The sequence below is a fragment of the Trichomycterus rosablanca genome, chromosome 14, assembly GCF_030014385.1.
Source record: "Trichomycterus rosablanca isolate fTriRos1 chromosome 14, fTriRos1.hap1, whole genome shotgun sequence".
NCBI classification, from domain to species: domain Eukaryota; kingdom Metazoa; phylum Chordata; class Actinopteri; order Siluriformes; family Trichomycteridae; genus Trichomycterus; species Trichomycterus rosablanca.
In genome coordinates this window covers 30,135,784-30,161,986 of record NC_086001.1, presented here as the reverse complement: position 1 = coordinate 30,161,986, position 26,203 = coordinate 30,135,784, and the positions used below count along the sequence as shown (strand labels likewise).

Below are 26,203 nucleotides of genomic sequence, written 5' to 3'. Positions count from 1 at the left end.
TAATAGCTTCAAGCACACCAAAATGGTAATACTGTCCCCCAGCAATATCTTTGCAGGTCATTTTTGTAGAACGAACAGTTCCAAGCAATGTTCTTGCATCATGAGGGAGTTTTGGGTGGTAATCTGCCAGGATCTTTAGGAGACTGTTTAAAGCAGAATGTGTAACATTTTGCTCAACAGCCCATGATGCCAGTCTACTATGCAGAGAGGCTTGGACTTCTGAATCTGAGTCTGTGTCTGATTCTGTTTCTGTGAGTTCAAAGGCATCAAAAAATTCCTCGTTGTCCTCATTGGACAAACAGTCTTCAATTTCCTCAGTATTTTGTTCCTGCCTTTGATATGGACTCCCACAGCCCAGTTCATTTACGTAGACAGAAATTAATTGTTCATTAACTCTGGCTTTGGATTTTCTTCTTATTGTCCAATATGAGGGTGTTGTGAAAGCCATACTGAGAATTTAAAAAGACCAAACATGAAACATAAAATAAATGTTTTAAACAGTCTTCTGTTCCATCTTGACAATGGTTACTTACTGGATGCAGATGAAAAACTTCACAGGATAATCACAGAATTGGAAATCTGTTTTAAGAGAAATATATTAATTATAACAAAAACTATAGTATTACTTATGTCATGCTCCGTTACTGTAGAACATAATTGTAGAACTTCACTATTTAAGTTATAACTCAAGTATTTCAAGAACAGAGTCATAATATTTCAAGATTAAAATAATTATTTTAAGATTAAACTTAAAATTTTGAGAATGTGAAATCACTGTGGACTACCCAACAGCATTTTATGGTAGTGTGTGAGGCACACGGAAACATTCTACTAAAAGGCTCAGGTATTGAATCCGAAAAAAGAACTGGATTCTAAAATAAATTACACATCATTTACTGATGTTTAATCACAAACCTGACCGAGGAAAGTGTTAGTAATATTATCAGAAAACCCCAATGCAGCCCTAAAGATGGTCATGTGTTTTTACGGTTAGAATTTGGATTCTGGTAGTCCAATGATGCTCTAAATATTACACATTTATTCTCAAACTATTACAACTTTAATCTCAAATTAATTATGACTTTGATCTCATTACGATTTTAAACTTTACATTTTTTGGTCACCATCATAAATATGACTTTAGTATTAAATATTTTGATAATCTTGAAGTAGAGCTTAATCACAAAATATTATGTCTTTCTTGATATCTTTTATTTTGACCCTAACTGACCCTAAAACACTATTTCAATAAACTTCTTCAGTTTGTAAGTTTTGTTTGTTGTAATGGGATTGATGGCAGACGTGGGTGTGGTTAGACCTGTAGCCCCCCTAAAAAGTGAGAAAAAGAAAGACGTGTCTGTTATATTTAGGGTGGACAATGTGTATTTAACTGTTGTGGATAACATACTAGTCATAATTATTTTATTCACTTGGGCCAATCCATTAAATTATTCTGGAGCATTTTCTGAATGTAGGCAATGTGTTCCCAAAACATTTTAAATAGTCTCTAACAAAACATAAAGATTGTATTTGTTTTATCTGTGATGAACAAGTAAACGTAGATTTATTGTAAGAGGTTTTGCCCAGATGGGATTCCACAGCGCTTCTTCAGATATAGGCGCGCATGTTTTCTAAGCTCCAGCGCATCTGTTACTGATTGACGCGCTCTTCCTCACCAAAGCTCACTAAGTGTGAGTGATCTTGGCTAATCGCCTCTCTTTGGCTTCCTCCAAGTCCCTGCTATTGGTTTGCAGAAGTGTCAATCACTTCTTCTGACCCAGAGTTGTAAGCGAATCCCTGGCCAGAGCGCACTGCACATAACAATATTGCATCTCAATTTTTTTTTACCCTTTTAATTAAATCACAAAATACAATATCTATTAAAATGTAAAAAAATATTCGAACATTTTATATTATTTACATATTTAATTTGCATATGGGACATCAATTTAGTCCCGCCCTCAGCTCGCTGGTCCGATCGGCGTAATTTGGTGATTGGTGGTTCTGGATGTCAGTCAGATCTTTCTCTGAAAGTAGGCGCTTCTTGTCTGCAGTGAGCTGTAAACAGTTAGTCCACGTGTGGGAGCAGAACAGGGGATGCTCGTGGATTTTTCCTCCTCTGTTATCAGTAGTGGCACGTAATTAAGCTTTAAGAAATGTCGGTCATGTGTTAAGTTCTTGTTTAAATGGTAATTGTCCAGTATATGTCTGTGATATTGTGCTGAACGTGAGCAGTTCAGCTGTTTAGCCTGTTGGAGTCAGACACGTTGGACATTTAGTTTAAAGTGTGTGTTTAAACTGTGCCTAATGTTTTACTACTGAACATCTTAGAGCTTAAGAGAATTTACAGTGTTCCGTTGTGTTGGTGCTCGATGGTCAACTAATAAATCACGACTCTGAGTCGACTCAATGTTAACCACGGCACCACGCATCGCGGACCAAAGCGGGATCCACGATTCCGTTACACTTTACAATAACAACAGTAATCGGCGTAGAGGAATCGACTCCTCTGGCGATCGGTGTAGAGGAATCGACTCCTCTGAATTATATATTTCGAGAATTAATAAAATATTAAACGTTTAATAATGTTGTTCCTCTCAAACTGAAAATGAAAAATATTGTTTGGTATTTTATTTACCACAACAATCCATCTGTGTTAGCCTCAAAGCTAACTCAAGTTAACCTGGTTAATCTAAAAAGATTTATTTTATTCTGATTAATATACCGGTATATTATATTGTTTTGTCACTCATTATAACATATGAATTTTTCATATCTTGTGTTTTATTTTATTTATTTCTTACCTCTAAACTCTGCTCTGGTAAACTCCTTAAAGCCAGAAATAACGAACTGAGGGTTAAAAACGGCTTTTTATACCCTCAAACTGCGCGAGACTGCTAGCGCGTGCAGTCACTTTCACACTTTCCCGCCGCCCTCCTCAGGGTGTTCAGTCTAGTAAATATAATCAGCTACACTGTATGGACAAAAGTATTCTTTTATAACACCCCATTCTAAATCCATAGACATTTATATATAGTCTGTTCCCCTCTGCAGCTATAACAGCTCCCATTCTTCTGGGAAGGCTTTCTACAAGAGTGTGTCTGTGGGAAATGGATCAGTTCATATAGCATCTGTGAGATCAGACAGTGATGTTGGATGAGAGGACCTGGCTCACAATCTTAATTCTAGTTTATCCCAGCAGTGTTTGAGGGGGTTGAGGTCAGAGCTCTGTATGGGCATTCACTAAGTGCTTGATTTGATACACTATATGGACAAAAGTATTGGGACACACTTCTTAATCACTAAATTTAGGGGGTTTGTTCAGTCCCATTGCCACAGGTATATAAAATCAAACACCTAGTGAATGCCAGGAGAATGAGTGCACAGTGTCAACCCAGTTTGGTGGAGGAGGGATAATGTTATGGGGTTTTTCAGGGCTTGGTCTAGGCCTGGGAATGAGAATTCTTAATGCTTCATTACACCAAGTCATTTTGGACAGTTATTTGGTTTCAACTTTGTGGGAACTGTTTGGAGAAGGCTCTTTTCTGTTTGTACATGACTGTGTCCCAGTGTACAAAGAAAGGTTCATAAAGGCATGGTTGGGTGAGTTTGGTCTGGAAGAACGTGATCGGTCCACACAGAGCTCTGACCACAACCCCATCGAACACCTTTGGGGGGAAATGGAGAATGGAGATTGTGAGCCATGTCTTCTTGTCCATCACTTCCTGACCTCACAAATGCTCTTATGGATGAATGGACAATAATTCCCACAGACACACTCAAATCTTGTAGAAAGCCTTCACAGTGGGATGTCATGAATTCTCCTGTAGGTGTAATATGTAGGTGTCCAAATACTTTTGTCCCTTTTAGGTGTATATGTAGGATTTAGAGCAGCTAGACCAAGGTATGCTTCATTGCATTTGATCAGGAGGAGAAACCTTTACTTGCTACAGGGGATGACGCTATATTTAACACGAAACAAATACATTGGGTCCTGGTTTGCTTTTATACTGGTCATATGTATTTGCAGTTGAACCAAAATTAGGGAACAAAGTGACACGTGACAAGCCTGCAAGCATAGATGTGTTGAGTGAGACGCATCGAAGGCAGTTCAGTACGCTTGGTGGTCAATAGATTCATGTGGACTCTATACACAGACAAAACAGTGAGTTTTGGTAATCAATAGTTAATAAATACATTGATTAACAATATTTATATAGCACATCAACATGTTTACATAGTTACATCAGTATGCATTTTTTTAAAGAAAAGAGTTACCTTGGTTAAAGAGCATTTATCCATGTATGAATGTATGTATTTATTCATGTATTTAGCAGTGGCCCTAATATGCTGTCGTAGCAAACATACCTTTCTCCAACAAAACAGTTGCATAGTGAAGACACAAGTGTGCTCGGGCCCAGAACATAGCAGTGTGCACAGGGGAAAAGGGAGTACAATCATTCTCTGGTATTGTACAAGGCAACAGCGCCTAGTGTGAGTGCACCTTTATGTTCTTAAACTTGGTATGGTTGTCAAAAGAAGTCATATCCTAATTTTTATTGATATATTTAACTGAGGGTCTGTGTAATCTTAACTTACTGACTAGTGTAAACTTTGACTTTTAAATACAACAGAAGGAGAAGAAGCCAAAATTGACTTGCAGGTGCAGAAATCTGCTATTAAAAGGGAAACATTCAAACGCCACATGTCTAGACAGGACATGACACATTAAAACACATTTATATATCTGTGCACACACACACACATGTGCCTTGTCCTTGTTTTTACTATGCACTTATTTACCATTCATCATAAATTCATTAAATGAATGTCTCATGAACTTAAACAGTTTGTCTGTGCTCTTTCCTCTGCGTTGTCCTGCATATAGTCTCCACCATGGTTTGTTGTGCTGCCTGGAGATGCTCCTGTCGCTCAGAGTGACTGACACACATCTTAACATTACCAGAGATTACACCAACAAAAATGAGGTAATCCTATTCAAACACTGCATTTGCACTTTTTACAAACAAAAACCACAGCACTGGGAAGCTTAAAGTTTGATTTATTTAAAGTAAGGAATAGGGAAAGGTCATTGGGATCTGTTAAAAAATATATACTGTAGACAAGAAAAAAAGCAAAAGCAGCACTAAAATAATAAAGAACGATAATGCTGCTCTCAAACAAAGTGAATTGGGGGCAAATCATTTAAAGACCACTTTTTCAAAATGACTAAATTGAGGCATTAGTCAGACTAAACACAAAAGGGACGAAATAGATCAATCACTTTGCTGCTGGTCCAACAGGTTACAAGAACCTGCAGGTAGTGCAGGGTTCCTCTACCAAGAATAAGAGCCCTGCAAAGATGGATGCAGGGTGTTAGAACTGGGCCTGGTGTGTTCACAGAGGTTTTTGGTTTTCTAAAACTGAAGGTAAATGGATTGACATAACTTGAAATGGAATGGGTGTTGACCTTGAATGAAATTGCAGCCACAGCAAATGTTGAATTTTAATCTAGCCATGGTCCACTTGGCAGTCTGTAGCATCACTGTGGCATCACTGCTCCTTCACCATGCAGCACCCAGTGCTCCTACAGTAGGTTATTAATATACACCATCAAGATTGCTTAAGTATAACTTACATTTAATATAGTAAAAGAGTAACTTTTTTATTTTTTAAATTTTACTTTTATACGGTAGTACAATATTTTTGTACTGAGCATGAGCTTCCCATAAAGCCTATTATGATCAATTGTTTAAGACGTTTAACTCGCCTTGTATTTTCAGTCTCACTAACTTTTTCTTTTTCCTTTGTTATTAATTTAAAATAAGATGAGTTGCAACATAAGGTGATAGTCAAGAGAATCACAATGCCTACAGCATAATAAATAGGCTGTTTGTGGTTAATGTGTTGCATACTTTATTCAGTATACTAGCCTTATTTGTTAATGTTCCCTAAATTGACTAGTTTAGTATGGGATAATTCACTAAGATGTGTTAATGCACAGATATTCAGTCTTATGCTTTAAATATTTTACCCTTTAAATGTGCATCACTCCATGCTCCACCACTGGGGTAAAAAATTTGACCCGTTGGAGTGATATTTTATATTTTAATTAGGGCTGTCGACGTTAACGCGATAATAACGCATTAACGCAATCTCAATTTAACGCGATTAAAAAAAATAGTGCCGTTAACGCAAATTCTATTTGGCCCTGCGAGTCATCCGTAGTTCATGTTGAGACTTGCCAGCGTTTTTCATTTGCGGTTTGTTAACATAATGTAACCGAGCGTGTAGTGATGCACTTGCTTAATAAAGAAATAAATACACGGTATATTCACAAGTTGTCAGGAGCAGAACACTTTTATTAACTTATTCTGTTACCGTACCGGACAGCTGGAGTTATCGCGTTAGCCAAGCATGCTAGTCCATGAACTATGGAAGCCCCAAAGGGTCAAAACACACTCACTTCGTGTAGAAACGTCCATCAAATGTCACGATACAACCACAGAAAAGTCTGTTACAATAACTACGCCTTATCCCACCTAAAGCACCGCTGATCTACAATGTTTGGAGAAATTCTAACCTACAATCTGACATTTATACGAAGTCAAGGGTCTCTGCTGGATAGAATTACTGCCTAGTATGTGAGTGAATTACAGTTTTCTCTTGTCCCAGCAGTTTTTAACATAAGTACATTTAGCATAAAATGTGTTCACCATTTTAATTGTAACATTTCACTTAAAAATCCTTGTTTTCTTCTTTTTTTTAAAAATGCGATTAATCGCGATTAACTATATGAAATTCTGAGATGAATCACGATTAAAAATTTTAATCGTTTGACAGCCCTAATTTTAATATTTATTATTTTCACAAAACAGAATTAAACAAATGTGAAAATAATGACAGGCAATCACAGTTTATAGGTATTATCAACAGTTGCCATGGTGATGGTGGACGCTGGCGCATTTGGCTGCCGCTACCGTTACCGTATTTTACCGTATTTTATTGTATTTTTATCGTTTTTCGTTTTCATCTTTTTACACACCTTGTGGATCTATTTCTTTTATGTTACTTTTGATACTTTTATTTGTGCTTTTGATACTTTTTGTTCTTTCTACTGTACATCGCGTCTGCGGCCGGTGGTGAACGGTGGATGAGTTTTCCTGGGATCGGCACGATGTTGAACTATTCCGTTGACCAGCTGAGGAAGTTCAACAACTGCACTACTCCATCGTGTATTTCAGTCATCAAACAGCTTGGACTCCTTCGCCGGCCTCGTTATATTCACAGGGGCTCCCGGAGAAAGCTTGTTTATCTTCGAAACGGTAACGCTATTCCATCCTTCTGGTCAGCCGTGCGCACTGTCGCTCCGCAAACACGTCATCAGAGCGCTGCTGCCTTGCACACCAGTAGCGGTGTAGTCTCCATGACAACGCTGTCCACGGAGTGGGATGGGAAACGCGGAGTGGACTTAGCAAATCTCCGTTCTCTTCCTCGTTCCTCACAGCCAACTACACAACAATACCACTTGAAAATGGCATTGCTTAATGTTCGTTCACTCAACACAAAAAGTACTGTACTTAGTGAATTTATATCTGACAGTGAACTAGACTTTTTCTGTCTCACTGAAACTTGGCATAAACCCTTGGATTATTTTACGTTAAATCAGACCACGCCAATGGGATACTCGTATATTGATGAACCTCGTATGGAAGGGCGAGGTGGTGGTGTTGCTGCAGTCTATAGGGATGATATTAAAATAACCACTTTGTCTTTTCCTGCTGCTCTTTCTTTTGAACACCTGGCTTTCAAGTTGTCAGGGCCTACTCCTCTGGTCACTGCTGTAGTTTATCGTCCGCCAAAGCCAAACGCTTCCTTTCTCTCTGACTTTTCAGATTTTTTAACCCAGCTTAGTGCCCTCTCATCCTCTGTACTGCTTATGGGTGATTTTAACATCCATATTGATGACAACAACTGTAAATTTGCCAGGGAATTTTTGGAATTGTTACAGTGTTTTAATTTCACACAACATATACATTTTCCAACTCATAAAAAAGGTCATACTCTTGACCTTGTCTGCTCTACTGGTGTCCTAGTTCATCAGCCGTCCAGCCATGACCTTACTGTCTCTGATCATTTGACAATCATCATGGACATTGAGGTCACTAGGCCCATCACTAGAGCTAAACGTAAAATATCCTTCAGGAATCTTCAATATATCTCTCCCTCTCCCTTCTCAGATTCTCTTGTTAAAAAGATGTCTGTCTGTCCTGTACTGTCTAGTAATTCATCTGACCTTGTCGATTACTATAATGACATACTCGCCTCATGTCTTGATGAGCTGGCTCCTTTGAGAACCAAATTTGTTTCATTTAGTCATTCTGCACCATGGTACACAATTGAGCTTCACCAAATGAAATCCCGTAAACGCCAGCTTGAAAGACTTTATAAGAAAACCGGTCTAACAGTACATTATCAGATTTATTCTGATTATCTTCAACATTACAAAGACGCTCTTACGGCAGCCCGATCCACTTACTATTCCGAACTCATACATGCTGGATCAACAAAACCTAAGACTCTCTTTTCCACAATAAATAAACTTCTCAAACCAGTTGACAATACTACCAATTCCTTTACAGTTGACAAGTGTAACTCTTACCTCTCATTTTTTTAAACAAAAGTTGAGAATATCCACAATTTTCTGACAGTTTCCCCTGTCATCTCTGTTTCTCCGCCTATCTCACCTCAATTTATTACCCAGCCTCTGTCTCAGTTCTCACCTGTGTCTCATTTGGACCTATCTGAGATCTTAACAGGGATGCGAAGCTCCACTTGTGTTTTGGATCCTGCTCCATCAAAACTTGTTAAGGGTTGTTTTCCAGTTATCTCATCACTTATCACAGAGATAATCAATTCCTCTCTTAGTTCTGGCTCAGTCCCTCAATCACTCAAATTGGCTGCTGTTACTCCCATACTTAAAAAACCTGGACTTGACTCTAACATTATGAGTAACTTTCGGCCCATTTCCAATCTTCCATTTCTGTCGAAAATACTGGAACGTGTTGTTGCCTCACAGCTCAAAGATCACCTAAATTCCAATAATCTATTTGAATCATTTCAGTCTGGTTTCCGCCCCCAGCACAGCACTGAGTCAGCCCTCCTCAAAGTCACAAATGACCTTCTTCTTTCCTCAGACTCTGGACAAATTAATATTCTCGTCCTCCTTGATCTTACTGCAGCTTTTGACACCATTAATCACTCCATTCTTCTGTCCCGCCTTGAATCCTCTGTCAACATCACTGGTACTGCCCTTTTGTGGTTAAGGTCATATCTCGTAAACAGACAACAGTTTGATAATATCAACAATTGTAGTTCTGCCATTGCTCCACTGTCCCAAGGCGTTCCCCAAGGCTCAGTGTTAGGTCCCCTTTTGTTTATTCTTTATATGCTCCCCCTTGGTGACATCATACGTCGGCATGGTTTACATTTCCACTGCTATGCTGATGATATTCAGCTTTACATCTCCTCCAAATCCATTAATACTGAACTTCACTCCACTCTGACAAATTGCATCACTGAAATGAAATTGTGGATGAAAGCTAATTTCCATTGATAATGACACTTTGTCTCCGTCTTCTAACATCCGAAATCTTGGTGTAATTTTTGATAGCAACCTCTCTTTTGACCTCCATGTAAATCACATCACCAAAACTGCTTTCTTTCATCTAAAAAACATAGCACGTCTACGTCCATCACTCTCCTTTTCTGCCGCCGAAACCTTGATTCATGCTTTTATTACATCCAGAATTGATTATTGCAATAGCATCCTTTATGGTACATCTAACAAAATCCTAAAAAAACTTCAGTATATCCAGAATTCAGCTGCTCGCCTCCTTACTCATACTCGCTCCCGTGATCATATTACACCTGTTCTCCAAAAACTTCATTGGCTTCCCGTTGCTCAACACATTCAATTCAAAATTCTTCTATTCACTCACAAAGCTCTCCATAATCAGGCCCCATCCTACCTCACCGACCTGCTCCATCAGCACATTCCCTCCCGTAGCCTTCGCTCTTCTGAGGCTAACCTACTGTCCATACCCTCTAGGACCAAGCACCGGACCTGGGGTGACAGGGCCTTTTCCATAGCTGCTCCATCTTTATGGAATGCTCTCCCCAAACACCTACGAGATTGTCCTGACCTGTCCAAATTCAAGTCACTTCTCAAAACTCATCTATTCAAAATGGCATTTAACTTGTAACAACACGAAATAAATGCTTTTATTTTTGCTATTCTTTTTAATAGTTTTTATACTTAGATCACGACAGAAATGTGAAGTTGTAAACTTGTAAAGTTTTCAGTTTCCTGATTGCATGTGAATCTGTCCTGTTTCTGTCTAATTTTAAGAAATTGTTCTATATTTGTTGTTCTCTCTCATAATTTAGCTAATTTTTAATGAACTGTCTTATGCTGCTCTCTTTGTTTTTATCTTAATTATTCTTGATGTTGATGTACTATTTTGATTTTGTACTATGATTTGTATGGTGTATGTATTTGTTTTGATTATTTGTCTTATGTAAAGCGTCTTTGAGTATCTTGAAAAGCGCTATATAAATAAAATGTATTATTATTATTATCAATAGCACCAACTGCCACTCTAAAACATTCGATCCGATACGGCCAAGTGGGCAAACCCAGCTCCTACACATTCTAGTTCATCACCAGTTGGTAGGGTGATGATCCTCCTGACGAGCCCTCTGACAGCCCTACTCATTTTGTGCACAATGTCGCTCAGACGATTTTCGAAAAATTATTCTACTGTAATTATTAATGTGTCAGATCTATCATTTTGTCATTTATTTTCATTGTATTAGTCTAATCATGGTAATGTAGTATACTGTTGCTAAAGAGGTTAGCAGTACGTACATTATTTCTGAGGTAAAAAATCAATAACTTTCTTAGTTCTCTTCTGTGATTTACTACTCTCTGCCGTCTCAGTGTGGAGTCGGGATACATGACTATAGATTAATCAGTAAGTGGCGCAAATAAAGACAATAAATATCTTGGTGAGTGGAGCTCGAAATGAGCATGCAGTCTGTAACTATGGTCACTTGATGTTGGTAAGATGGCGGACGTAGTACGTACGGGTGTTGTGTGCATACTGCACACTTCTGTACTGAAAGTACATACTTCCTCCAATCTAGTACGTACTCAGTAAGTATGCGATTTCGGACGCAGCCTAAGTCTGTGTCTGTTTCTGTTGATTATTTTGAATTGTGTTTGTTTGTAAACTGTGAATTAGTTCTTAATCTGGTCGTGATGTTAGTGAATTAAACCTACATCTCTCTGATGGTCTGACTGATGAGCTGTCTGTTCTGACATGTTGCTTAAGCCTGGCTAGCTCAGTCGGTAGAGCATGAGACTCTTAATCTCAGGGTCGTGGGTTCGAGCCCCACGTTGGGCGACTATCTTCATTTGACGTCTATGGACAGACAGTCTCCGCTGACTTATCAAGTGGATATTTGTGCTTGTAGGACTGTTGTTTACTGGATGTTTTTCAGTTACTTATTTTCACTATTCTGTGGGACTACACATTGTTGTTGTGTCTCATATCCGTTTGATCAACAGGCAGGTTGTGCAATAAAAGACACTCGTCCCTGGGTGGGCTCGAACCACGAACCTTTCGGTTAACAGCCGAACGCGCTAACCAATTGCACCACAGAGACACACTCTAGTTAGAGCTAGTTCATTGGATGGTACACACGGGTCAGATGATTTGTTAACGTTTACTGAAGGGCAAACTTACAGTACGTGCGCACTGATTGGGTATGAACCGCCTTGACAGTCCCTGCTGTATGGTGGGTGCTGTTAAAGCAGAAATTAAAATGAAAAAGTTCCCTCTACAGAAGAGGCATTTTGCAACCTAAGACGTTCTTACCTATAATATTTATGTATTAATAAACTGATAAATTGCTTTTCTCCTTCTTCATTAAACTCCTCGTTGACATGAGGTAGGATGCCCTGGCCTTGTCCTGTCCCCTGAGAAGCATCTGCCCATGTACACTGGTTGGACATGGGCCACCTTGATGGATCTCGTTGTACGGTATAGGTCAGTTATTTAAATATAGTGGATTTAACTGAAAGCAGGTTTCTTTATTTTTTAATACCAAAGAAGGTCTGAATTTGGAACAAGTAGATTGTTCTACATTTAGACTAGAACAGACTTTATTTCTGGTACATCTGTGTGCATCAGGACTCGATAAGTTTATTAAACTGTAAAACTTCTTTCTGTTTTAATCTCTGTACTAAAAGTCAGAGCATCGTACCGTAAAACAGGGTGTAAATGCGCACTAAAACTTTTAGTGTAGACACTGTGATCAGTACCGTAAAACAGGGTTTAAATGCGCACTAAAACTTTATTAAGTAGAAATAGCGCGACCGAGCAAGTCCAGAAGATCTAAAACATTACATTTACATTTTCAGCATTTAGCAGACGCTCTTATCCAGAGCGACTTACAGAAGTGCTTCCATAGTGAACATTTCATTCCTTAAGTTTAGATAGACAACAGTCGAAGAACACAACTCTGCTAAAACCTGTTTGGTTCTAAGTGCCCTTTTTCTTTTTTTTTTTTAATGGAAAAGATTGGAATAAAGTGTTAGTAAATAAGTACAAATCAGCCTAAGTGTTTAGTAAAAAGGTGTGTTTTTAATCGTTTTTTAAAGACAGCAAGAGACTCAGCTGTTCGGACAGACAGAGGAAGTTCGTTCCACCATTTGGGCACTAGAACAGAGAACAGCCTTGATGCTTGTCTTCCTTTAGTCCTGGATGGAGGCTCAAGTCGAGCTAGACTAGAGGCTCGGAGGTTGCGTTGTACAGAGCGGGGTTTGATTAGACCCCGAAGGTAGCTTGGGGCTGGTCCATTTTTGGCTTTGTAGGCGAGCGTCAGTGTTTTAAACTGAATGCGTGCAGCTACAGGAAGCCAGTGAAGAGAACGCAGCAGTGGGGTGATGTGGCAGTGTTTAGGTTGGTTAAAGACCAGACGGGCAGCTGCATTTTGAATGAGCTGTAAGGGTTTAATAGTGGCCATGGGAGCTCCTGCCAGGAGGGAGTTGCAGTAGTCCAACCGAGAGATTACAAGTGATTGCACCAGAATCTGGGTAGCTTCTCTGGAGAGAAATGGCCGAATCTTCCTGATGTTGTACAGGAGGAACCGGCACGATCTTGTTATGTTGGCTATATAAGGAGAGAAGGTCAGCTGGTTATCCAGGACAACACCAAGACTTCTTACCTTATCAGATGGTCTAATCTGGAAGTCATCCAGAGAAATGACTAGGTCCTGGGTTGGAGACAGATCTCCAGGAATGAGCAACATCTCTGTCTTGCTGGGATTAAGTTTTAGATGATGAGCTGACATCCATTGTGAGATATCTCGCAGACATGCTAAGATGCGAGCTGAGACTTGCGTGTCTGAAGAAGGAAATGACAGAACAAGCTGAGTGTCATCTGCATAAGAGTGGTAGGAGAAGCCATGGGAGGCTTTGACCTTACCCAGAGAGCGGGTGTAGATAGAGAAGAGAAGTGGGCCAAGTACAGAGCCCTGAGGAACACCGGTGTAGAGAGTGCATGGGGTAGATATGGATCCCCTCCATGACACTTGGTAGGAGCGCCCTTCCAGGTAGGAGCACCCTTCCAGGTAGGAGGCCATCCATTGCCATGCTGAACCTGTTACTCCAAGGTTGGAGAGAGTGGTCAGGAGAATGCCGTGATTCACTGTGTCGAAGGCTGCAGAAAGGTCAAGAAGAATAAGAACAGATGACAGTTTGGCTGCTTTGGCTGCATGAAGCTTCTCAGTAACAGCTACAAGTGCTGTTTCTGTAGAATGTGCTGCCTTGAAGCCAGACTGGTACGGATCGTGGAGGTCATTCTGAGTAAGAAAGGCAGATAGTTGGTTACAGACAGCACGTTCAAGAATTTTGGATAGAAAAGAGAGGAGTGAGACAGGTCTGTAGTTGTTAATGTCTATAGTGTCTAGTGTAGGTTTCTTAAGAAGGGGAATGACCTGAGCCTTCTTAAAAGCAGTAGGGACAACACCTGATGTCAGGGAGTTGTTGATGATGGGTGTGATGAAGGGGATTAGGTCCTGCGAGAGGTCTTTGAGGATGGTGGATGGTATAGGGTCAAGTGTGCATGTAGTGGGATTGCTGGATGAGAGGAGCTGTGTAACCTCATCCATGGTGAGTGGGGTGAAGCTGGTGAGTGTGTTGGTGGGTTGAGGGTCAGTTGAAAGTGGGTCAGTCGGAGACAAGGATTGATTGATTTTGTCAATCTTGTCCTGGAAGAATGTTGCAAAGTCAGTAGCAGTGAGAGAGGCAGAAGGGGGAGGAGGAGGAGGGTTCAGAAGAGAGGAAAAGATAGCATGAAGCTTACGTGGGTCAGCAGCAGATTGTTCAAGCTTGGCTTTGTAAAAAGATGTTTTTGCAGCAGTCACATCAGATGAGAACCTGGACAGCAGATCATGGTAGGAGTGGAGATCAACACCAAGCTTAGATTTCCTCCACTTTCTCTCAGCTGCCCTCAATTCTCTTCTGTTGCTGCGCAATGCGTCTGAAAGCCAAGGAGCAGGGTGAGAAGGTTTTCCTCGTTTGAGGGTAGGAGGACAGAGCTGATCGAGGGATGTTGAAAGAGAAGAAAGTAGAGTATTAGTTGCAGAGTTAAGTGGAAGGGTAGCAAGAATGTCAGGGTTAGGTAGTGAAGTTAGGATGGTGGAGATCAACAGGGAGGAAGATAAAGAGTGAAGATTGGGGCGTGTTGTAAGGGTGAAAGTGTGGTTGGAGGTAGGAAGAGTTGGGAGACAGAGAGAGAAGGACACAAAGTGATGGTCAGAGAGGTGCAGTGGGGTGACAGTGAGGTCCAGAACAGAAGCTGCACGGCTGAAGACCAGGTCCAGAAGATTGCCTCCTTTGTGTGTCGGAGGGCTGTGATTAAAGAGGAGGTCGAAAGATGAAAGAAGAGGAAGAAGACAGGAGGACTGAAGTGAAGGGAGATTAAAGTCACCAAGAACAGTCAGAGGAGTACCATCTGAAGGGAAGAAACTCAGAAGAACATCCAGCTCTCCTATGAAGTCTCCCAGTGCGCCAGGTGGTCTGTAAATAACAATGACATTAAGAGTAATCGGAAAAGTAACAGTAATAGCATGAAATTCAAAAGATGAAATGTTAAGGTGAGAAACATTCACAGTAGTGAATTGCCATTTCTTGGTCAGGAGCAAACCTGTACCACCACCCCTACCAGATCCTCTCGGTGTATGAGAGAAGGTGTAGGCAGAGGATAAGGCTGCTGGTGTTGCTGAGTTCTCGGTGGTGATCCACGTCTCAGTCAGTGCCAGGAAGTCAAGGCTGTGAGAAAGTGCATAAGCTGAGATGAAGTCAGCTTTTTGGACGGCTGATTGACAATTCCAGACCCCACCTACCACCACTGTTTGAGACTGTTGCAACAGTTGGGGGTAGATGAGGTTGCTGGCGTTGCTGTTTCTATAATATGCCCTCTGATGTCTGCAGGGTCTGTGAGATATAAGCACAGGAATGTTTGAGTAGCACATGCTGAGAAAAGTAGATAGTTTAGACAATTAGAGACTGATAGTACTTACCCAAGTTAGTTTAGATTAGTAGTAAAAAAGATAGATAGGTTAAACAATTCAGACAGATATTAAAACCTAGTGATAGAGAAGACCAGCGGAGCTTTAATTTTATACTAAGCTTAGCCCTGCCCCTCAATTCACAGCTAGGCCTCTAACAACAGGCCTAACAACAGTCACCTGAAACCACTTTAACCAATCAGCAGAACACAGATTAATGCAGCCACAGTTAAGCAAGTTAATAATCAAAGTTGCAGAGATAAATTCTAAGACAAGTTATTCTAAAACAAGTTACAGCAAATAATATACTTTAACCAATAGCCTACCTCACCCAGGAATACCAATGATCACAAAGTTACAAGCACAAGCACAAAGTTACAAATGCAGCTCCCAGTTTCAACCTCAAAAAGCTTCATAAATCTCTTTTCTAGCAAGAAAACTCAATAAAACACAAGAACACAACAAGAACTCAACACGTTTTCTCCACTCAAATGATCCACAGGTGAGTTTAATAACAAGCAGCAGAAACAGCGTCCTGTAATAAGAGTCCCAATACCGCTAGATCCCACTGTCACTCTGTTCATTGTAGTGCTGCTGGGTCCTAGTGCCCTATAGTTCACCTACCATACTGCGCTCCATGTGTCTCCTACATGCAGTAATACCACAGTAATACTCAGTATGAGCAGAAAGACGCGACTAACTTACACTTTTACATTTAGTTCTTATTGTTATATTCTGAATTGTGTTTGTTTGTAAACTGTGAATTAGTTCTTAATCTGACCGTGATGTTAATGAAGTTCTGACCTGCTGCTTAAGCCCGGCTAGCTCAGTCGGTAGAGCATGAGACTCTTAATCTCAGGGTCGTGGGTTCGAGCCCCACGTTGGGCGAGTAGCTTCATTTAACATCTACTGAAACCAAAAGGACGTTCTTCCACTTTGGACAGCCGGTCTCTGGTGACTTATTAGGTGGATATTTGTGCTTGTAGGACTGTTGTTGACTGGATGTCAGTTATCAGTTACTTATTTCCACTTTTCTGTGAGACTACACATTGTTGTTGTATCTCATATCCGTTTGATCAACAGGCAGGTTATGCAATTAAAGTCACTCGTCCCTGGGTGGGCTCGAACCACCAACCTTTCGGTTAACAGCCGAACGCGCTAACCGATTGCACCACAGAGACACGCGCGCAGCTTTTTCATTGGACACACGAGTCACATGACTTGCTAACATTTACAGAAGGGCAATTAAGTTTGGCTAATTGAAATAATGGCATGTTTCTGACTTGAATGAGAGGGGCAGTAAAAAGATTTCACACTTGTCAGAGACAATGTTTGAAGCTCAGGTCAATAAGACCTGCTAGTTAGAGAAGGATCACTTGTTTGTTAGTTAGTTTAAGTCCAAAAGTGGGTGTGGCCCTTATGGGGATCGAACCCGCGACCTTGGCGTTATTAGCACCACGCTCTAACCAACTGAGCTAACCGGCCGATGTCCAAGGTCAGGGCATATACCCACATACCTGATTCTACACTGACAGCCCTTCAGTTATGGACCTGCCACACAGAAACGATGGAGAGCTTTACGGTTGGTCTCAAGTTCGTCTCGGCTGTAGGAGAGGAGACTTAATGAGTGAATTCAGTTTAAATATTAATTAAAAAAACTTACCCATGATGATTTACCAGGTCGTTTGTTACAATTTCCTTTCCAGTCGTACCGCCACAAAAACCAAAACACTCAATCTGTAAAAGAAAGACACGTGCATGAATGTGATGAGGTTCTTAGATCTCTGAATCTTACACACACACACACACACATTTTCTAATGTTGTGCTCACTATTAAAAGTCAAGAAGTTTTAAGTAAAAAAAAAAGATAATTTAGGGAGTTTTCTCAGCTCTTAAACATAGTAGAGGGCCACTTAAGAACACACCAGGATTAAGTAAATTGTCAGAGTGCATCTTTTAAAGGGACTATAACAAAGTACATACATAACACATAAAAAACAGTTTAACGTAGAAAGCACTTACTAGTCTAGAGGTTCATGTCAAAGTGTCTGAACTGAGATTCGTTGGCAAGCGGAGCAGTGAAATCCTCAATTTGTTTTGGATCATTTTTTCAAAGTGCATTTGTGATGGACCTGAGTAGGCCGAGCTTTTCATTATGTTGTTGTAGCAGCAGCTCTAATACAGTCAAAATTTCTCTCTCCATTACTGTTAGTAAAATATCATTTACAATATTCAGTTTCTAAATACACACACACATCATACACACCTTATACACACATGTAATACACACACGCATCAGTACACAATCACACATCATACACATGTATGAGGTGTCAATACCAGGGTGTGTCATGGTATGGGGGTGTGTCAGTACCAGGGTGTATCATGGTATGGGGGTGTGTCAGTACAAGTACCAGGGTGTGTCAGTACCAGGGTGTGTCATGGTATGGGGGTGTGTCAGTACCAGGGTGTGTCAGGGTATGGGGGTGTGTCAGTACCAGTACCAGGGTGTGTCATGGTATGGGGGTGTGTCAGTACCAGGGTGTGTCATGGTATGGGGTGTGTCAGTACCAGGGTGTGTCATGGTATGAGAGTGTGTCAGTACCAGTACCAGGGTGTGTCATGGTATGAGAGTGTGTCAGTACCAGTACCAGGGTGTGTCATGGTATGAGAGTGTGTCAGTACCAGTACCAGGGTGTGTCATGGTATGGGGGTGTGTCAGTACCAGGGTGTGTCACACACACACTTATACCTAGGGTACCCAGTTACCCCCAGGACATGGGGAGAACATGCAAACTTCACCCGGGAATCGAACCCAGGACCCTCCAGAAGCCGTCCCATAGTGGGTGCATCACAGCGGACTTCTGTGCTGGGCTGTGTCCCAAACCGCCCTTGTCGTGTTTAAGTCTGGGACGATTTCACCGGCGTTTATACAGGGGTTGGACAAAATAACTGAAACACCTGTCATTTTAGTGTGGGAGGTTTCATGGCTAAATTGGACCAGTCTGGTGGCCAATCTTCATTAATTGCACATTGCACCAGTAAGAGCAGAGTGTGAAGGTTCAATTAGCAGGGTAAGAGCACAGTTTTGCTCAAAATATTGCAATGCACACAACATTATGGGTGACATACCAGAGTTCAAAAGAGGACAAATTGTTGGTGCACGTCTTGCTGGCGCATCTGTGACCAAGACAGCAAGTCTTTGTGATGTATCAAGAGCCACGGTATCCAGGGTAATGTCAGCATACCACCAAGAAGGACAAACCACATCCAACAGGATTAACTGTGGACGCAAGAGGAAGCTGTCTGAAAGGGATGTTCGGGTGCTAACCCGGATTGTATCCAAAAAACATAAAACCACGGCTGCCCAAATCACGGCAGAATTAAATGTGCACCTCAACTCTCCTGTTTCCACCAGAACTGTCCGTCGGGAGCTCCACAGGGTCAATATACACGGCCGGGCTGCTACAGCCAAACTTTGGTCACTCGTGCCAATGTCAAACGTCAGTTTCATTTACATTTACATTTACATTATTTAGCAGACGCTTTTATCCAAAGCGACTTACACAATGAGCGGAACACGATGAGCAATTGAGGGTTAAGGGCCTTGCTCAGGGACCCAACAGTGGCAACTTGATGGTGGCGGGGCTTGAACCGGCAACCTTCTGTTTACTAGTCCAGGACCTTAACCACTGAGCTATCACTGGCCCTGTTTCAATGGTGCAAGGAGCGCAAATCTTGGGCTGTGGACAATGTGAAACATGTATTGTTCTCTGATGAGTCCACCTTTACTGTTTTCCCCACATCCGGGAGAGTTACGGTGTGGAGAAGCCCCAAAGAAGCGTACCACCCAGATCAGTGATGGTTTGGGGTGCCATATCATGGCATTCCCTTGGCCCAATACTTGTGCTAGATGGGCGCGTCACTGCCAAGGACTACCGAACCATTCTGGAGGACCATGTGCATCCAATGGCGGTGCCGTGTATCAGGATGACAATGCACCAATACACACAGCAAGACTGGTGAAAGATTGGTTTGATGAACATGAAAGTGAAGTTGAACATCTCCCATGGCCTGCACAGTCACCAGATCTAAATATTATTGAGCCACTTTGGGGTGTTTTGGAGAAGCGAGTCAGGAAACGTTTTCCTCCACCAGCATCACGTAGTGACCTGGCCACTATCCTGCAAGAAGAATGGCTTAAAATCCCTCTGACCACTGTGCAGGACTTGTATATGTCATTTCCAAGACCAATTGAAGCTGTATTGGCCGCAAAAGGAGGCCCTACACCATACTGATAAATTATTGTGGTCTAAAACCAGGTGTTTCAGTTATTTTGTCCAACCCCTGTATATCGACTGTATAAATAAGAAGGTTTTATGTTCTATTCCCCCAGCGTGACTTCACGGTGCTGGATGAAGACCTGCAGCGCTGTTCGGTCCAGAGCTGCGAGGACACCGGGCGACGCTTCTGCTTCCGGGTGGTCACGCCCACAAGGTAAGTCCAGATCTATAATCATCAGAGACAGACAGACAGACAGATGATCAATAGACAGACAGACTAATAGATAGACAGACAAATAGATGATCAATCTACAAAACAGACAAAAGATAGATAGACAAGATGATTGATAGAAAGACAGACAGGCTGATAAATAGACAGACAGGGAGATAGACAGACTATCTATCTGTCTATCCATCTGTCTTTCTGAATGTCTGTCTATCTATCTGTTTATCTATCTACTCAATCTGTCTATCTGTCTGCATCCTATATAATCTGTATCTATCACCGTGTGTGTACAGGAGCTGTACGTTCCAGGCCGACTGTGAGGCAGGTAGACGGGCGTGGATCAGCGCCATTCAGAACCTGACTGAGAGAGAAGAAGAAACAGTCGAGAGCGAGGTGAATTATCATTACCACCATACCCCGGGAGGGGAGGGGTTCAGTTCTCGTCTCTGTAACACCAGTTTAATGCGTCTAAATTAGCAGGAATCAGACGGGTACGAGAATGATTCAGAATCAGATTCCTCGAGCGAGCAGACAGATTCCCAGGGACCACGGGCGTCTTCTGAAGCTCCAGGTAACCTTAACACCACCACGTTCGAGCCCGACACTATTAAACTGTAGTGACTATATATTTAACCCTTGGGCTTCGTAGGTGGGATCAGTTCTGGAGAAGTCGTCTGTGATGCTCCCGAGAACAAGGGTGAGTACGCCGGCCCTTTATATGGACCCTTATTTTTGGTCCACATAACACATGGAGCATCATTGGTGATACTTGTGTTGAAGATGGTGAAGGAGAAACCACCAATGGAGGACATCAAGAGGAGAAGACGACCAACACGAACCCGGACAGCTTTGAGAGTGGACACAATGTCGGAGAGCTACTGGGAAAGGGAGGCTGCGGTTCCGTCTACGAAGGCGACCGTAAAGCGGATGGGAACCAGGTGAGTATCAGTTTGACGACCAACCAGGACTTTATTGGGTCACTGTGGCGTATGGGCTCTTCCAGCATGGCCAGAAGAGCATGACCAAGACTTCAGAGTACTACCATGGCCCTCTAATTCCCCAGACTTAAACCCAGTTGAGCGTCTGTGGGACCACCTCAAGCAGCATCATGGCTCCAGATACCTGTAACCACCTACCAGGACTTTATTGGGTCACTGTGGCGTATGGGATCTTCCAGCAAGGCTAGAAACGTCCAACACTGGGTCCGAGTACTACCCTGACTCCCTGATTCCCCAGACTTGAACCCACCCCGATTGTCATGTTGGCTTTACGGATCCTCCCCTGGATCCTCCCTTGGCTCCAGATACCTGTGACGACCTTCTGAAGAGTCAGATGTAGCTGTTTGGGTTCCTCTGCTCATGAATGAGATACATGTAGGATGAAACAAGAAGAGGCCAAATCAGTAATAATAACAAGTCTCTTGTGGGCAGCAGGTAGAAGTTCCATGCGCTGTACCCGAGACAGACGACACCACAGAGGGAACGTCACGTGTGGTTGAGGACGTCTCTGAGCTGCACAAGTGCTATGAGGTTTACAAAACCATTGGATCAGGTAACTGGTACCACTTTCAGTCGTCTCTCTGCCTTTGTGTAACACAGATGTGCATCTTTTAAAACCTGACTTAAATTTTTTTTTTTTATTCAATCGTTCTTCAGGTGGTTATGCGACGGTCAAGCTCGGCAGGCACATTCAGACTCAAGAGCCAGTGGCCATCAAGATCCTGGAGAAGAAAGAGCTCGGGGTTAGTTTCAGCAAAACCGTCTGTTAAAGACAGACGTGTCTCAGTTTCCAAACGTTTGGTTCTCCTAATTCTGATCTGAAAAGTCATAAAACTGTTCCTGTTTCCTCCCCATTGCAGGATGAGTTGTCCGATTTGAGGATAGAGATTGAAGCCCTGAAGAACCTCAATCATCAGCACGTGTGCCGCTTGTACCAAGTCGTGGAGACTGCTGACCAGATCTACATGGTGCTTGAGGTACCATCAGTGGTTGGAAACTATCAGAATTGATTTAATCTCTGGATTTACGATGATTTGCTGCTCATTTGACTTGCTCTCTCCTCCAGTTTTGTCCGGGTGGAGATCTGTTCGACCACATCGAAAATAACGACAGGTTGTCGAGGGAGGAGATGCGCAGGATCTTCCGTCAGATCGTCTCGGCGCTGGCCTACATCCACAGCCAGGGATACGCCCACCGTGACCTTAAGCCAGTGCATCAGCCAAACGGTTTCCACTTATACTTTGTGCGCTTTCTTTGTAAGAGCTTGTACATGACGTGTTTTATTTTGACTCTCAGGAAAACATGATGCTGGATGAGAAGAACAACATCAAGCTCATCGACTTTGGTCTCTGTGTCAAACCAGAGGTTCGTGTCTCTACTAAGACTGTAGTGTATACTTAAATTAAGCGTACCATTCAGAGAGTCTAGTAAGGTGGTGTGCTCACCCCCATCCATCATGCTAAAGCCTTGCACACATGGTGTCCACAATTAGTTTCAGTGATCAGTTAGATGAACAGGACGTCACAGAGCCATGCTGGTTCAGTTTGTGTGCTGTGTTGCAGATGTGAGTCAACAGTTGGACCTTCGGTTGATAGAAATCTGTTTTGTTGTAGGGTGGATTGGGTACTGCTCTGATTGAGGGCTGTGGAACCCCTCCCTACTTGGCACCAGAAATCATTGATGTGCAACCCTATCATGGTGCAGAGGTAGGTGTGTGTGGGGTGTGTCCCCAGGTTATTCCTGATAAACTTCAATTGAAAAGTCTCCAAATCCAAGGTGTTCAGTTCCCTCTGTAGCCCCATTCATGAGTTATTCTATGAGGTCTGGATGAGGGGACTGACCAGGGTAAAGCATGGTTAAAAAAGACAATGAATATGTGTGTGTGTGTTTTAGGCAGATGTTTGGAGCTTGGGTGTTGTCCTATATGACATGCTGTGTGGCTACCTCCCGTTCGATGGTGACAACTTTGTGGAGCTCCATGAACAAATCACTGTAAGTCTTGGAACTACAATGAAACACCATTGGCATACACGTCTTGTTACGATTATGAAACAGAATCCATTATTTAATGCTCAGCAGCATGTTAAACATACAGTAAAAGTAACAGTAATGGCTTGTGGTGATGTTCTTTGATCAGATGTGATTGTTTTGCTCTGTGTTTCCTCAGAAAGGACATTATGACACTCCTGACTGGCTCTCTGCTGATTAAGGAAATGCTGCAGGTGTGTGTTTATGGGTGTGTTTAATATGAGCAAAGTGGGTGTGTGTTTCTCTGTGGGCTTCATCACCTGAAGTTCTTGTATCTTGTCCTGTAGGTGGTTCCAGAGCGGCGCATAAAGGTGGAGCATCTGCTGGATCATGAGTGGGTAATGAAGGGGTACAGCAGCCCTGTGGAATGGCACAGCACATGCCAGGTACAACATCCACCCTAGACGTAGTACAGTGACATGATGGAGATCCACCGTACATAAGATTGTATCTTTATTATCTTACATACTCATATATTTGTGTCTGTGTGTGTGTTTGTGTCTCAGCTGGATCATCTAGATGAGAAGAGCATCACCGAGATGGCTGTGATGTTCAGACAGTCCAACCAAAGCACCAAGCAGCTGGTGTCTGAGGTACATTTCAGTACTTGTATCTGCATCAACACAGATGCTAAAATGTAGACACATATTTATTAATATTGAGGTTCTTGTGCTCCATCTAAAAGAGATAGCTGAGCGGATGTGTAAGAAATCCAGGTAACATTTCTACAATCAGTGTATTTTACCTGATAAACGCTGCTCTACATGCTCATCTGTCCAAACGCTACAGCTTCTGGAATGTTCTTACACCTCTTCTTGTTTTATTTAACAGGAGACGTTGTTGTCGCATCAAGGAGGGACGATGGTGGCGCCATCCAATCAGGACACGTTACATCTCAATTTCACATTTCAATGATTATTGCAGCTGTTTCTCTCTAACCCATCCTCTCTCTCTCTCTTCTTTTACCAGAACGATGCATTTTGGGTATCTCTGTGTGACTGGTTAGATGAACTCCACTGAGGTGCCGCCCTTGTTGATCCACACAGCTGTATGAGAAGTGTAGAACATGGATGACCAGGATCAACAAGCCTCAACATCTTATAACATTAAATATAAAATAAATAAACTCACTGAATATATGAAGGTGGATGGATGTTCATTTTCATAATAGCTGATTATTTCTTCATCATTATGTGTATGAAGTCAGTAATATGAAAGGTGGCACAACGTTTCCCGACATGTTACAGAACATTGAACTCAGCAGTGAAGATACAGACCTACTGTCAGCTCACTCAGAGAAGCCTGAGATCAATACCCTAAAACTTAATGAACTCATGTCTCTTAAAGAGGTCCAGTTACAAAATACACTATATTACCAAAAGTATTCACTCACCCATCCAGATTATTGAATTCAGGTGTTCCAATCACTTCCATGGCCACAGAGGTATAAAACCAAGCACCTCGACATGCAGACTGCTTCTACAAACATAAGTGAAAGAACGGGTCGCTCTCAGGAGCTCAGTGAATTCCAGCGTGGTACCGTGATGCCATCTGTGCAACAAGTCCAGTCGTGAAATTTCCTCACTACTAAATATTCCACAGTCGACTGTCAGTGGTATTATAACAAAGTGGAAGCGATTGGAAACAAAGTGGTACCATGTAAAATGACAGAGCGGGGTCAGCGGATGCCAACTTTCTTTAGAGTCGATCGGTACAGACCTCCAAACTTCATGTGGCCTTCAGATTACCTCAAGAACAGAGTGTAGAGCTTCATGTAATGGGTTTCCATGGCCGAGCAGCTGCATCCAAGCCTTACATCACCAAGTGCATGGTCTAAAGCAGCCTTTCTCAACCGGGGTGCCGTCTGGCTTTGTCAGGGGTGCCGTCAAAAATATTCTGATAGTGATGGGTCATTCTTGAACGATCCGATTCTATTGAACGGCTCTTTGAAATGAACAAAAGGAACCGAGTCGCGCCTCTGGGAGCCGCTATATATATTTTTATTTCTGCGCAGTTCTTAGCGGCTGTAATCCACCCAGTCTGCTTCGCATCAGTACAGGGAATTAATCAGTTCATTAATCATAATAAGAGCTGTTTATTGTCCAAATTCAAATTCGAAAACAGAGAGCAGGGAGCGAGCGAGACACACACAGAGAGAGAGAGAGAAAGAGAGAGAGAGACACACACAAACTGATCATTATTACTACCTCATTACTGTAAATATTATAATTTTTATTGTTATTATTTTGCACTGTTTTTTAAATATTTTATTCTATTTTACAGTGTATCACAAAAGTGAGTACACCCCTCACATTTCTGCAGATATTTAAGTATATCTTTTCATGGGACAACACTGACAAAATGACACTTTGACACAATGAAAAGTAGTCTGTGTGCAGCTTATATAACAGTGTAAATTTATTCTTCCCTCAAAATAACTCAATATACAGCCATTAATGTCTAAACCACCGGCAACAAAAGTGAGTACACCCCTAAGAGACTACACCCCTAAATGTCCAAATTGAGCACTGCTTGTCATTTTCCCTCCAAAATGTCATGTGACTCGTTAGTGTTACTAGGTCTCAGGTGTGCATAGGGAGCAGGTGTGTTCAATTTAGTAGTACAGCTCTCACACTCTCTCATATTGGTCACTGAAAGTTCCAACATGGCACCTCATGGCAAAGAACTCTCTGAGGATCTTAAAAGACGAATTGTTGCGCTACATGAAGATGGCCAAGGCTACAAGAAGATTGCCCACACCCTGAAACTGAGCTGCAGCACAGTGGCCAAGATCATCCAGTGTTTTAAAAGAGCAGGGTCCACTCAGAACAGACCTCGCGTTGGTCGTCCAAAGAAGCTGAGTGCACGTGCTCAGCGTCACATCCAACTGCTGTCTTTGAAAGATAGGCGCAGGAGTGCTGTCAGCATTGCTGCAGAGATTGAAAAGGTGGGGGGTCAGCCTGTCAGTGCTCAGACCATACGCCGCACACTACATCAAATTGGTCTGCATGGCTGTCACCCCAGAAGG

The 26,203-nt window shown here is 42.1% G+C and overlaps 3 non-coding genes and 1 pseudogene across 3 annotated transcripts; 3 read left to right on the top strand and 1 right to left on the bottom strand.

The window, feature by feature from the left end:
- Positions 1-26,203, top strand: part of LOC134326286 (zinc finger protein 850-like) — a 226,344-nt pseudogene that overhangs the window by 31,079 nt on the left and 169,062 nt on the right.
- trnak-cuu (transfer RNA lysine (anticodon CUU)) lies at positions 11,396-11,468 on the top strand. The gene has a single exon. It is a non-coding gene; the product is annotated as a tRNA-Lys (tRNA).
- On the top strand, positions 16,455-16,527 carry trnak-cuu (transfer RNA lysine (anticodon CUU)). The gene has a single exon. It is a non-coding gene; the product is annotated as a tRNA-Lys (tRNA).
- trnan-guu (transfer RNA asparagine (anticodon GUU)) lies at positions 16,747-16,820 on the bottom strand. Its single transcript has one exon. It is a non-coding gene; the product is annotated as a tRNA-Asn (tRNA).